The sequence below is a fragment of the Diabrotica undecimpunctata genome, chromosome 6, assembly GCF_040954645.1.
Source record: "Diabrotica undecimpunctata isolate CICGRU chromosome 6, icDiaUnde3, whole genome shotgun sequence".
Classification (NCBI taxonomy): Eukaryota; Metazoa; Arthropoda; class Insecta; order Coleoptera; family Chrysomelidae; genus Diabrotica; species Diabrotica undecimpunctata.
The window spans coordinates 138403258-138414868 of record NC_092808.1 but is presented as its reverse complement, the minus strand read 5'-3'; the positions used below and the strand labels follow the sequence as shown (position 1 = coordinate 138414868).

The following is an 11611-nucleotide window of genomic DNA, read 5'->3' as shown; positions in this document are numbered from 1 at the left end:
GCGACTGCAAAAAACTTACATCGGTCAAACTGGTAGAACCTTTAACAACGGATGACAGAACACAAAAGGGCTTTCAATAATAGAAAAACAGATTCTACTTACGATCTTTACCTTCTAGATTATAATCATTCTTTAAATAACCAATTTAAAATTCTTCACATTTAAAATTAAAGCATTGAGCTATCATTATTAGAATCTATGGAAATTAATAAATTAAAAAATACAGATATTATTCTAAGTGACCAACCTAAGATAAACATTTCTCCTCTCCTCAACTTATTTAGTTAAAAATTATAAAGTATTGAACGCAAAACAAAAATTGAGAGAGGCACTCTACCGAATGGCCTTCTTTCATCTTTATCATCGTCTGGTCATGTCTTGCAATTTTTAGAAGGCTCCAGATTAAAGCAGAAATCTGAATTTGTTTCGAAACTATCTTACCGATTTTTCTATCAGATGTCGCTATTGCGTCCATAACGAAGCCATGTTATTGTTGCTTCTAATAAGACAGAGAATTTTATTTTTCACGTTAAGTACGGCTATGAATAACTATTCTGATGAGACTTATTAAGTCAAAATACGTATCAATAGATACATAGACGCTTTGAACGTGAAATCAAATCTTTTTTGTCTTTTTCATTTTATTCGGATCTACTCTGTATGAGTACGAGAAACAAATTCGTTAGGATTTCTGCCTAGATGAATAGACATGTCGTGGAATGCAAATTTTAGATTCCCCATGTCTTCTTTAACATCTTTATCATCGTCTGGTCATGTCTTGCAATTTTTAGAAGGCTCCAGATTAAAGCAGAAATCTGAATTTGTTTCGAAACTATCTTACCGATTTTTCTATCAGATGTCGCTATTGCGTCCATAACGAAGCCATGTTATTGTTGCTTCTAATAAGACGGAGAATTTTATTTTTCACGTTAAGAACGGCTATGAATAACTATTCTGATGAGACTTATTAAGTCGAAATACGTATCAATAGATACATAGACGCTTTGAACGTGAAATCAAATCTTTTCTGTCTTTTTCATTTTATTCGGATCTACTCTGTATGAGTACGAGAAACAAATTCGTTAGGATTTCTGCCTAGATGAATAGACATGTCGTGGAATGCAAATTTTAGATTCCCCATGTCTTCTTTAACATGTTTATCATCGTCTGGTCATATCTTGCAATTTTTAGAAGGCTCCAGATTAAAGCAGAAATCTGAATTTGTTTCGAAACTATCTTACCGATTTTTCTATCAGATGTCGCTATTGCGTCCATAACGAAGCCATGTTATTGTTGCTTCTAATAAGACAGAGAATTTTATTTTTCACGTTAAGAACGGCTATGAATAACTATTCTGATGAGACTTATTAAGTCAAAATACGTATCAATAGATACATAGACGCTTTGAACGTGAAATCAAATCTTTTCTGTCTTTTTCATTTTATTCGGATCTACTCTGTATGCGTACGAGAAACAAATTCATTAGGATTTCTGCCTAGATGAATAGACATGTCGTGGAATGCAAATTTTAGATTCCCCATGTGTTCTTTAACATCTTTATCATCGTCTGGTCATGTCTTGCAATTTTTAGAAGGCTCCAGATTAAAGCAGAAATCTGAATTTGTTTCGAAACTATCTTACCGATTTTTCTATCAGATGTCGCTATTGCGTTCATAACGAAGCCATGTTATTATTGCTTCTAATAAGACAGAGAATTTTATTTTTCACGTTAAGAACGGCTATGAATAACTATTCTGATGAGACTTATTAAGTCAAAATACGTATCAGTAGATACATAGACGCTTTGAACGTGAAATCAAATCTTTTTTGTCTTTTTCATTTTATTCGGATCTACTCTGTATGAGTAAGAGAAACAAATTCGTTAGGATTTCTGCCTAGATGAATAGACATGTCGTGGAATGCAAATTTTAGATTCCCCATGTCTTCTTTAACATCTTTATCATCGTTTGGTCATGTCTGGCAATTTTTAGAAGGCTCCAGATTAAAGCAGAAATCTGAATTTGTTTCGAAACTATCTTACCGATTTTACGAGCTAGACTCTTTTCTAGAACGTACTATACACTGTCGTGGAGACCACGACAAAAGCTATTAATGTTATGAAACTAGTGTCAGACTTTTTTGACAAACATGAACTCTCTTGGCAAAAACTGATTGGTATATGTACGGATGACGTGCCTTCAATGCTTGGTTCTCGCTCAGGCTTTGTGCAACTAGTAAGAGAGAAAAATACTGATGTGACTGGGATACATTGTTTTATACATCGACAAGCCTTGAAAGCAAGAGCGTTCGTAAAGATGAAGTATCTCTTCAGAAGCCGCGATTTACTACTTAGTACCAAAATCTATCATCAGATGCTATGTATTTTCTAGATTATTATACCGAGTAGAGGCATGGACGCTCTCGGAAGCTTCTTTAGGAAAGCTCGAGGCCTTCAAGATGTGGTGTTACAGGCGCATCTTACGAATTTCATGGTAGAATCGTGTGACTAATATTGAGGTCCTACGTAGAATGGGCAAGTAATGCGAGATCACTAACAACACCAAAGAGCGCAAATTAGAATATCTTGGACATGTTATGAGAAATGAACAGAGATGCAATAAATGCAACTCATTCTTCAGGGCAAGGCATTTGAAAAGAGAAAACCAGAGAAGAAGAATATCTTAGCTTCGAAACCTAGGGAAGTGGTTTAATACGTTTAAAACCGGACTATTTCGAATAGTTGCAAGTATATTTGGGATAGCTAAGATGATCGCCAACATCCGGAACGGATAGGCACAAGTTTGAAAATCCAGATATCAAACTATTTGGAGAGCCTAACTTAAGAGTTCCAAAAATACTTCCCAAACTCTTGTGACGATAGTATTTAGAAAATGTCAACTGACTCATTCCATGTCAACATACACTCCCTGTCTGCATCACTTCAACAAGATGCTTTGCAAATAAAACATGACTCCTCTGCCAAAATTTGATATAATGGACAAACCTTTATTTTGGTTAAAGTACTTTAAAGTGTATCTTGTGTATCACGGGAAGCTCTTCGTTAATATTTGCCTTTTTCAAACACCTATTTGTGCGAAAAAGCATTTTCAACAGTTGTGGCAATTAAAACAAAAGTATCGGAATAAACTTGATGTTGCTAATGACTTGCGTTGTGCATTTACTAAAACTCGGCCACGAACAGGCATACTAGTAAAGAAAATGCAAGCCCATTCATCTTACTAAATAATCTAATCTATTTTTTTTTTATTAATAATTTTTGTATTTTATGAAAACTGATATTGTTGTATATTCATCATCATCATCATCATCATTCAATCTTCGCTTATCCACTGCTGGACATAGATCTCCCTCATAATTTTCCATCTATTTCGATCTTGTGCCTCTTGCATCCAATTCCTAGGACAACGTTTTAGATCGTCAGTCCAACGTGTTGGTGGACGACCTCTGCTTCGGTAGGCATCATCTCTTGGTCTCCATTCCAGTATCCGCTTTGTCCATCTATTATCTGTCATTCGAGCCACGTGACCTGCCCAGTTCCATTTTAGTGTTGCTACTCTCTCTACTGCATCAGCCACTCCTGTTCTTTGTCGTAGCTGGCGATTTGGGATCTTGTCTCGTAGTGAAACGCCCAACATAGCGCGCTCCATCGCCCTTTGACACACACGGATCTTTTGAACTGTTCTCCTTGTCATGGTCAACGTTTCCGCACCGTAAGTTAACACTGGCAAAACACACTGATTAAACGTTTTTCTTTTAAGGCATATTGGTATATCAGACGATTTGAAAATATGGTTCAGCTTGCCGAAGGCTGCCCAAGTCAGTCTTATACGACGGAGAAGCTCAACGGTTTGGTTATCTTTTCCTATGCGAATCTCATGACCTAGGTATTTATAGGCCATTACCTGGTCTATGGATCTTGTTCCTACGCATATATCTTCGCTGACTACAAGATTTGTCATCATCTGGGTTTTAGATATATTTATTTTCAATCCCCCTTCTAGCGAGAAAAGGTAGAGCTGATTTAAAAGTTCTTTGGCCTCATCTATCCTATCAGCTATTCGTACAATATCATCTGCAAACCTTAGATGGCTAAGCTTTTCTTCGTTTATGTTTATGCCCTTGTCGGTCAGTTTTGCCCTTTTACATATATATTCCAAAAGCGTAGTGAACAGTTTCGGCGATATGGTGTCCCCATGGCGTACTCCACGTTGTATCGGGAATTTCTGGGTTTGACGATCACCCACTCTAACACTGGCTGTTGCGTTTTGGTATATGTGTTTAATTATATTTATATACCGATAGTCAATTCGGCATTGACATATATTATGGCAGTATAAATAAACGTTTTGTTTTCAATTTAATACTTATTTGTTTTGTTTTGTTCGTAGTTTATTGTTAAGGAGGGGAGCGAGAAGCTTTCATTTCACAAAAGGTGGTTTGGTACAAAAAAGTTTGGGAACCCCTGGTTCAGAGTGTTGGGAGTGATATGGATCTGTAAGATTCAGTATCACTCCATGATTTTAATTGTTGTAGATACTGTTCTGGATACTGTTAGGGTCAGATCAGTGATTTTGTCGAAGCTACACAACTTTTTTATTGTGTTTAATTAATGATAGTGGCAGTGCTTAGGAGAACAATATGTATTGAACGATGGCTGGGATAGTTGAGTATATCTCTAACTTGGTTTACAATTCTTGATTGGATTGCGATTGATTGGGTAAATTTATTGGGTATGTAATCAAAACCTAAATTTCGAAATACGCTACAGAATGGTCAAGTGCTACATATGGTCCATCTTGCTTTATGGCATGGAAACGTGGACTTTGAAAAAAACATCTATCAACAAACTTGAAGCCTTTGAAATGTGGTCATTGAGAAGAATGATGCGCATACCTTGGGTGGATAGAGTTCGAAACGATGACGTCCTTAAGAGAGCCGGCGTGGAAAGAGAACTCTTTGAATTAATTAAAAAACGCAAGATTGGTTACCTTGGGCACATATTGAGAGGAACAAAATATGAAATACCACAGTTAATCCTACAAGGGAAGATCGAAGGTAGGAGAGGAGCCGGCCGCAAACAATTATCCTGGTTAAGGAATATTAAAGAATGGACAGGAATACACAATACAGGCGAGCTGTGTCACGCCGCCAAGAACAGAATTCTAGTAATGAGAGAGTCGCCTACGCACTTTGGTGTATGGCATGTTAAGAAGAAGAAGAAGGGTAAATTTAATTGTATATTAAAATTTCATATTAGAATTTGTTGCCTTCCGTGTACTCGAGAATGGAGGTAAGACGAATCCACAAATTTTATTTAATCGTGTGGACCTTCAGTCTCGTCCTGAAAGATAGGCGGTTACATTCTGTTTTGATAATTGATTGTTGCATTTTTTACATCTTCTGATGAGGTGGCGTTTATAATGAATTAGTGTAAAAATTCTATCACGAGAAAGGCCAGAGAAGAAATATCTGATCTGAAGATAAAAATGGCGGATAATTTAGCCTCTTTGATGAAATTGTCAATTTAAATGATTTCTAAGAAATAATTCTCCTGTTCCGAGGCATAATCCTGTTTCTATGAGCTGTATGCTTTTAAAATCAATCAGTATGGTGCTAACCTGGCTGTAGACCCCCTCGTCCTTTATCAGGTTTTATCCGGGCTTGGGACTGGCAACAGTTCTTTCGAGTTACTCGATTCACCCAACAAAACTGCAGGCGGAGTTCTGCCCTAAATATTATAAAATCTATCAAAAATATCTACCGAAACAACAAAATGAAAGTCAGAATATAGAAAAAGGCATTGCAATAATACAAGGATATTCATTGAGCCCAATGCTCTTCAATTTAATCATGGATGAAATCATTAAAAGCGTTAACAAAGGAAGAGTATACAGAATGGGAAACAAAGAAATAAAAGTACTCTGTTACACAGACGACACAATATTGATAGACCAAGATGAAGATAGTGCAATGACTGGTCCATAGACTTAACATAAGAGCAAAAGAATTTAATATGACAATCTGACAAATGACAGAAAACTAAATAAATAGTACTCAGCAAAGAACCAATCAGATTTAAAATTGAAATTGAATTGAACAAGTAATGGAAATAAAATACCTAGGAATTACACTGTTTAGCTATGGAGACCTGGATAAAAAAAATGAGAAACCAAGTACAAAAAGCAAATAGACTGGCAGGATGCTTTAATATCAGTATATGGCGAAACAGACACATTGACACTGAGATGAAGTCAAGAATTTATAAAGCCAGTGTAAAACCAAAAATGACATATGCCTCAGAAACAAGACCCGACACAGCCACAACGCAAAGGCTACTGGAAACGGTAGAAATGAGAGTACTGAGAAGAATTACAGAAAATACTCTGAGGAGATCGAAAGAGAAGTAAAGATATTAGAAGAAAATGTAACGTACACTATATAAATGAATGGACACAAAATAAAAAAAAACAATAGAATAACCACATAAGCAGAATGGAGGAAATCCAAGTCGTCAAAATAGCAAAAGATAAGTCACCTATCGGCAGAAGAAGTAGTGTGACATCCTTTTTAAGAAGGAGTGATAACCTTCCATACAGGTATTAATCCGCCAATGAACAAGCAGAATTGCTTTCAAAGATCAAGAAGAAGAAGAAGAAATAATTTCTCAATAGAGAAATAGAACTGTCTATGTCTCATAATAATTAAGATAGAAAAAGAACATTAAAAATGCTTCTTTGTCGTAATTATTACGATCTTTTAATAATGAAAACTTTACTTAAAGACGAAGAAAAATAGTAACTGCATAATATTATTCGATTGTAATATTATTACTGTCATATTTTATATTTTCTTTTATCTACGTTAATTCAATTTCCTCGTATTGATAACCTCTCGACTAAAGAGTTATTATAGATTATCCTATTTACCATAAATAGTATTTATTCACTTTTGTTTTTATAAAAGTGAATTTCTAGAAAGTGAGACATTAACTTGTAGTAAAAGGTATTAAAAATATTAAATCCAAGTAGTCAAATTTGTTTCATCCGGTTTTCATTTAAATTAAGTGGTAGCCGGAACCAGATTTCTCAAGTTTAACACGCAAAAAGAATTACATTAAACGCTTAATCCAAAGGAAATTATAACAAGTAAAACCGACAATTAATTTAAAAGAAATCATATTAATGTAATGTTGAGTATTTCCAGAAGTGTTACTTGTTGTTTAAGAATATATTTGTGGTAGTTTCATAGTACATTGTATTAATATATCTTATAGAAGCACAGTGGGACGAATTGCTGAAAGCGTGGCCAAAAGTCTAAATGTATATTGATATGAATGTGTACTACATATAAAGTTTTCAAACTTGCTGATTACGACTTTAGTGTCAAACTAAAAAATGCACAATGTCCGATCCAATATGACGAACAAAATTTCATATATTTCAGTTTATTTGAACATAAATAGGAACTGTAAAGTTTTTGACTTAGCTGATTATGAGTTTGATGCCAAAGTTGAAAAATTCAAAATGGTGAATCTAATATGGTTGACCAAATTTACCGAATTATCATCTAAAAATTTGAATATTCTAAACGACAGATCCTAAATGGCGAATAAAATTTATAAAAATTTAGAACAATAACTTCTCTGAATAAAAATTCGTTATCAAACAAAAGTGAAAATGACAAGTGCTAAATTCAAAATGTTTCAGTTACAATATTAACATAATGTAGGTAATAATTTTTTTTTCAAATGTAATAATTCTTTGTCAGCTTAAGAAATTGCAATCATCGATAAATGTAATGTATAAACATCAATAATTTCCATCAATTCTATAACTCTACAGTCCAATTTGAGCACTGGACTCCCTCAGCAAACCTCGCTATTCGTTATAGTCTGTGGCCAAACGAATAAATTTATGTAAAATACTAGAAATAATACGATCGTATTCAATATTTTTTCTAATCTTTATGTTCTTCAAGTTCGCTGTCACGTGGTGGTTCGTAGGAATCTGTGGCTACACAAACATCCTTTTCTGAATCATTATTAATGTCTGAACCAAACGGAAGGGGGGCTAGAGAGCTCTCGCTTCTGGTTCAGTTTTTGTGGTTTTTTCAGGTTTCTGTGTTTTCATCAATATCACTGCACTCATTACCGGGCTTTGGCATGTCTATGAGGAGTCCCAATTCTTTTTTAAAACCATCCTGGAAAGCTTTTTCACATCTTTGTCTTTGGCTTTGCGCGCTTGCCATTTTTATGTGCCACTTTGGTAAGATCAATGCAACATTTGAATCACCGAATTCACGCATCCACAATCCTAGTTTGTTTAAACCAACAGCGATTACGACTGTTTTTGGGACAAAACTGCTACCACAAAACCCAAATCAATAGAAATATTCAAAAACTCAATTATCAAATCCGTAAAAGACCAAATTTCCAATAAAAACCATGGTGTCTACAAAATACCGTGTTTCAGTTGCCCACGCACATACATAGGACAGACAAACCGACAAATCCATAACCGTATTTAAAAACATTCTATATCTGAAAAACAATCCGATACTACTTCAGCCCTAGCACTACATCATATTCAGATAGGCCGCAAAATAGATTTCAAAAAAGCAAAAACCATCGCTTTCGTCCGCCCCTTACAATCGAGTATTATTAGTGTGTCACCTCGGGGGAACAATTAAGGGTCTAACCACCTTCTGTTGTCTCCGGGTGCTCTGTAGAGGGCTTCGAATATACTGTCGAGAGCTCCCCTACTTAAGTGCATTTTCGGGTTATGGACTTGGAAAATATTTATCTTCGGTGTCTTGCCTTGAAAAAGGCAAGATATTTCTTACATGACAATTTCTTCGTCGAAATAAAACACCAAGTTAAGTTGAAACAATTCTCAGCCACAGAGTATGAAAAATAAATGCAGGAAGCAGAGCCCCGAGAGCACTAAGCTCTCGGAGAGCCCGTGAGGGACTGACCTGGCTGACCCAATATTTATATGCGCCGTTCGAGCGATAAATAGGGATTTCCAGGTCAAGAGCCAATGGGAAAATTCGAGGCGGGGCGATGCGCATCGAAATGCGCACTAGTTTACAGACTATGGCATTCGATGGCGAAGTGAAGCCATCGAAATTGAAAAACAGTCCAATAGCTTAAACACGCGCGATGACGCTGAAAGATTATCGGCAAAATGGTGGCTACTGCTTCAGCGTTAAATGATTCCGCTCAGACCGAGTCCGCGCATACCGTCCTCTAAGGGAACGGTTAATCTGAGGGTATAAAAGCAGCTACATAGGGTAATACCACTCGACACTGAGGAGTAGGCAGATTGAGACTTCAGTGCCGTTTGACGGTTCTTGTATTTCTACAGAACAAGATACTGGTACGTCACAAGTGAGGAGAGTAGGCAGATTGAGATCTCGAACTCGAATTGAACCATATCCGAACTCTTGATAATAGCTTTAAAATGTAGTAATTTTTATAAAAAAACAGAACGTCTTTCCAATGTCAATTGCTAAGTAACAACAACGTGAACATGTGAACGTGTATATATTGTTATACGTGTGATTGTTGTTACTTTGCAATTGAACATTGGAAAGAAGTTCTGTTGCTTTGCAACCATAATTTTTGGCGCCTATTTTTATAGTTTGTGTACTTTTGATGGTAGAGAAAAAACGGCAATAGTAATTTTAAGTATCTAGCGTTTTAACTAACGCCAGATATTTTTAAAATGGCGGATAATATTCAATGGGGTGACACTTATCAAGTTATCAACCTAACCCCACGTTACGTACGTTCCAGAAAATAATTTATAATTTTTGTTACAGATTTAAGACTATCAGTCAAAATGGGAAAAACGTACAAAAGAAAATAAGGCAGTAGAACGTATGGCAATGTTAATAAAGAACACGGTAATCAGGTGCTGCATGATGTATTGGAAAATGGATTCTCGCTAAAAAAAGCTGCAAAAAAAACACAGATTGACCAACGAAGGGAAGATTAAGACAACAGGTGGGCAATCTGTGTTCACAGATGAAGAAGAAATAGCCATTATTAATATGCCAAGCTTCATAGTGCGGAAATCACGCAACAGTTTTTAAATGACGTAAACACTGAAAGAAACATTCCTGTAATGGATTGGCCAGCATTGAGTTCAGACGCAAACTTAATCGAACATGTTTGGGACATGCTTCGGCGAAGAATACGAAGTCGTGTTCCTGCACCTCTCACCTTAAATTAGTTAGAAGAAGTCGTTTTAGAGGAATGGGAATTTATTCCTTAACAGAACACTTCTCATTTGATTTTAGTCATGCTAAGGAGAATGCAGGCAATAGTTCGAGCACGAGGGAGAAACATTTCTTATTAAAATCAGTTTGTCCGGACTCCGGACACATGATTTAAGTCTTCATTAATTAGGCGTCATTTTGTTACAACATTTATTTACGTTTTTTGCCTTAATGTTTAAATTGTTATTTACTGAAACAGTTCTTTGTTCAAAAGTTAAATTTTTATTAGAAATTACTTAAAACCGTTTCTTTCGTTTGTGTTTACGTCATTATTTTTCAATTATTATCTATCCTAAAGGTCCCCTTGAGAAACTGATAAAACTAGAACTCATGAAGGCTCAAGAAAATTCTAGGAGTATCATATTTATATGGATTCCATCCCACATTGGCATTTCTGGCAACGAAAGTGCGGACCAGTGCGCGAGTGAAATTGCTAAATGTGCCGATATAGAAAAAGCCGAGAATCGAAATACCGCGAGTGATATAAAAGCTTTTATAAAAAATCAAGTTTTGTGCAAGTGGAAAAACGAATGGCAATCTTCTCAAACATCACTGAAGCAAATTAAAAATGACGTTACAGCTTGGGAACCCTCAACTAGGAACAGAAGACAACAATTGGTGATAACGAGATTACGAATTGGACACACGAAACTTACTCACTCATATTTACTGTCCAAATGTGATCCACCTATTAGTGAAACATGTAATGTACAAGTAACCGTTAACCATTTATTAATTGAATGCCATAGATTTGCCAATTTTCGTCTTACATTTAACATACCTAACAGTTTAAGTAATTTATTAGGCACTAATTTTTCAGTTAGTAATATTGTAAATTTCTTAAAATCTATAGGAATATTTTATAAACTCTAATTTTGTAATTCTGTAGCCGCCGCTAATAACCATTATGGTGGATGCGGCTGTAATTTCTAAATAAAAAAAAATAATAGAATTTAAAGAAAATTTTAAAATTATAGAAAGCGTTATACAAATTGGTGTATAATGGATTTAACTGAGCTTTAGCATGTGATTGCTATAATTATTATTGTCGGTCCAAAATAGTACATTACTTTTTACATGAATATGTGCGAGAGTTTTAAGTTATTAACAGTAAAATAGAAAGGCAGGAAATTGTAAATCGATTTAAATTATTTTGATGAAATAACAGTAAAAACTATTTATGATTTTTAATATTTTGTTGTCAATTATACGTTCAAAACGAAGTGTAAATATAATAAGTATTTATACGAATATGTACCTATATTTTGAGACTACGTAAAAACAAAGTTTTTGAGAAAAGTATGGAATA

General features: G+C 35.1%; 1 protein-coding gene across 1 annotated transcript in view; it reads right to left on the bottom strand.

The window, feature by feature from the left end:
• Osi17 (DUF1676 domain-containing protein Osi17) overlaps window positions 1-11611 on the bottom strand; it is a 114554-nt gene that overhangs the window by 9959 nt on the left and 92984 nt on the right. The gene's annotated exons all lie outside the window — the stretch shown is intronic.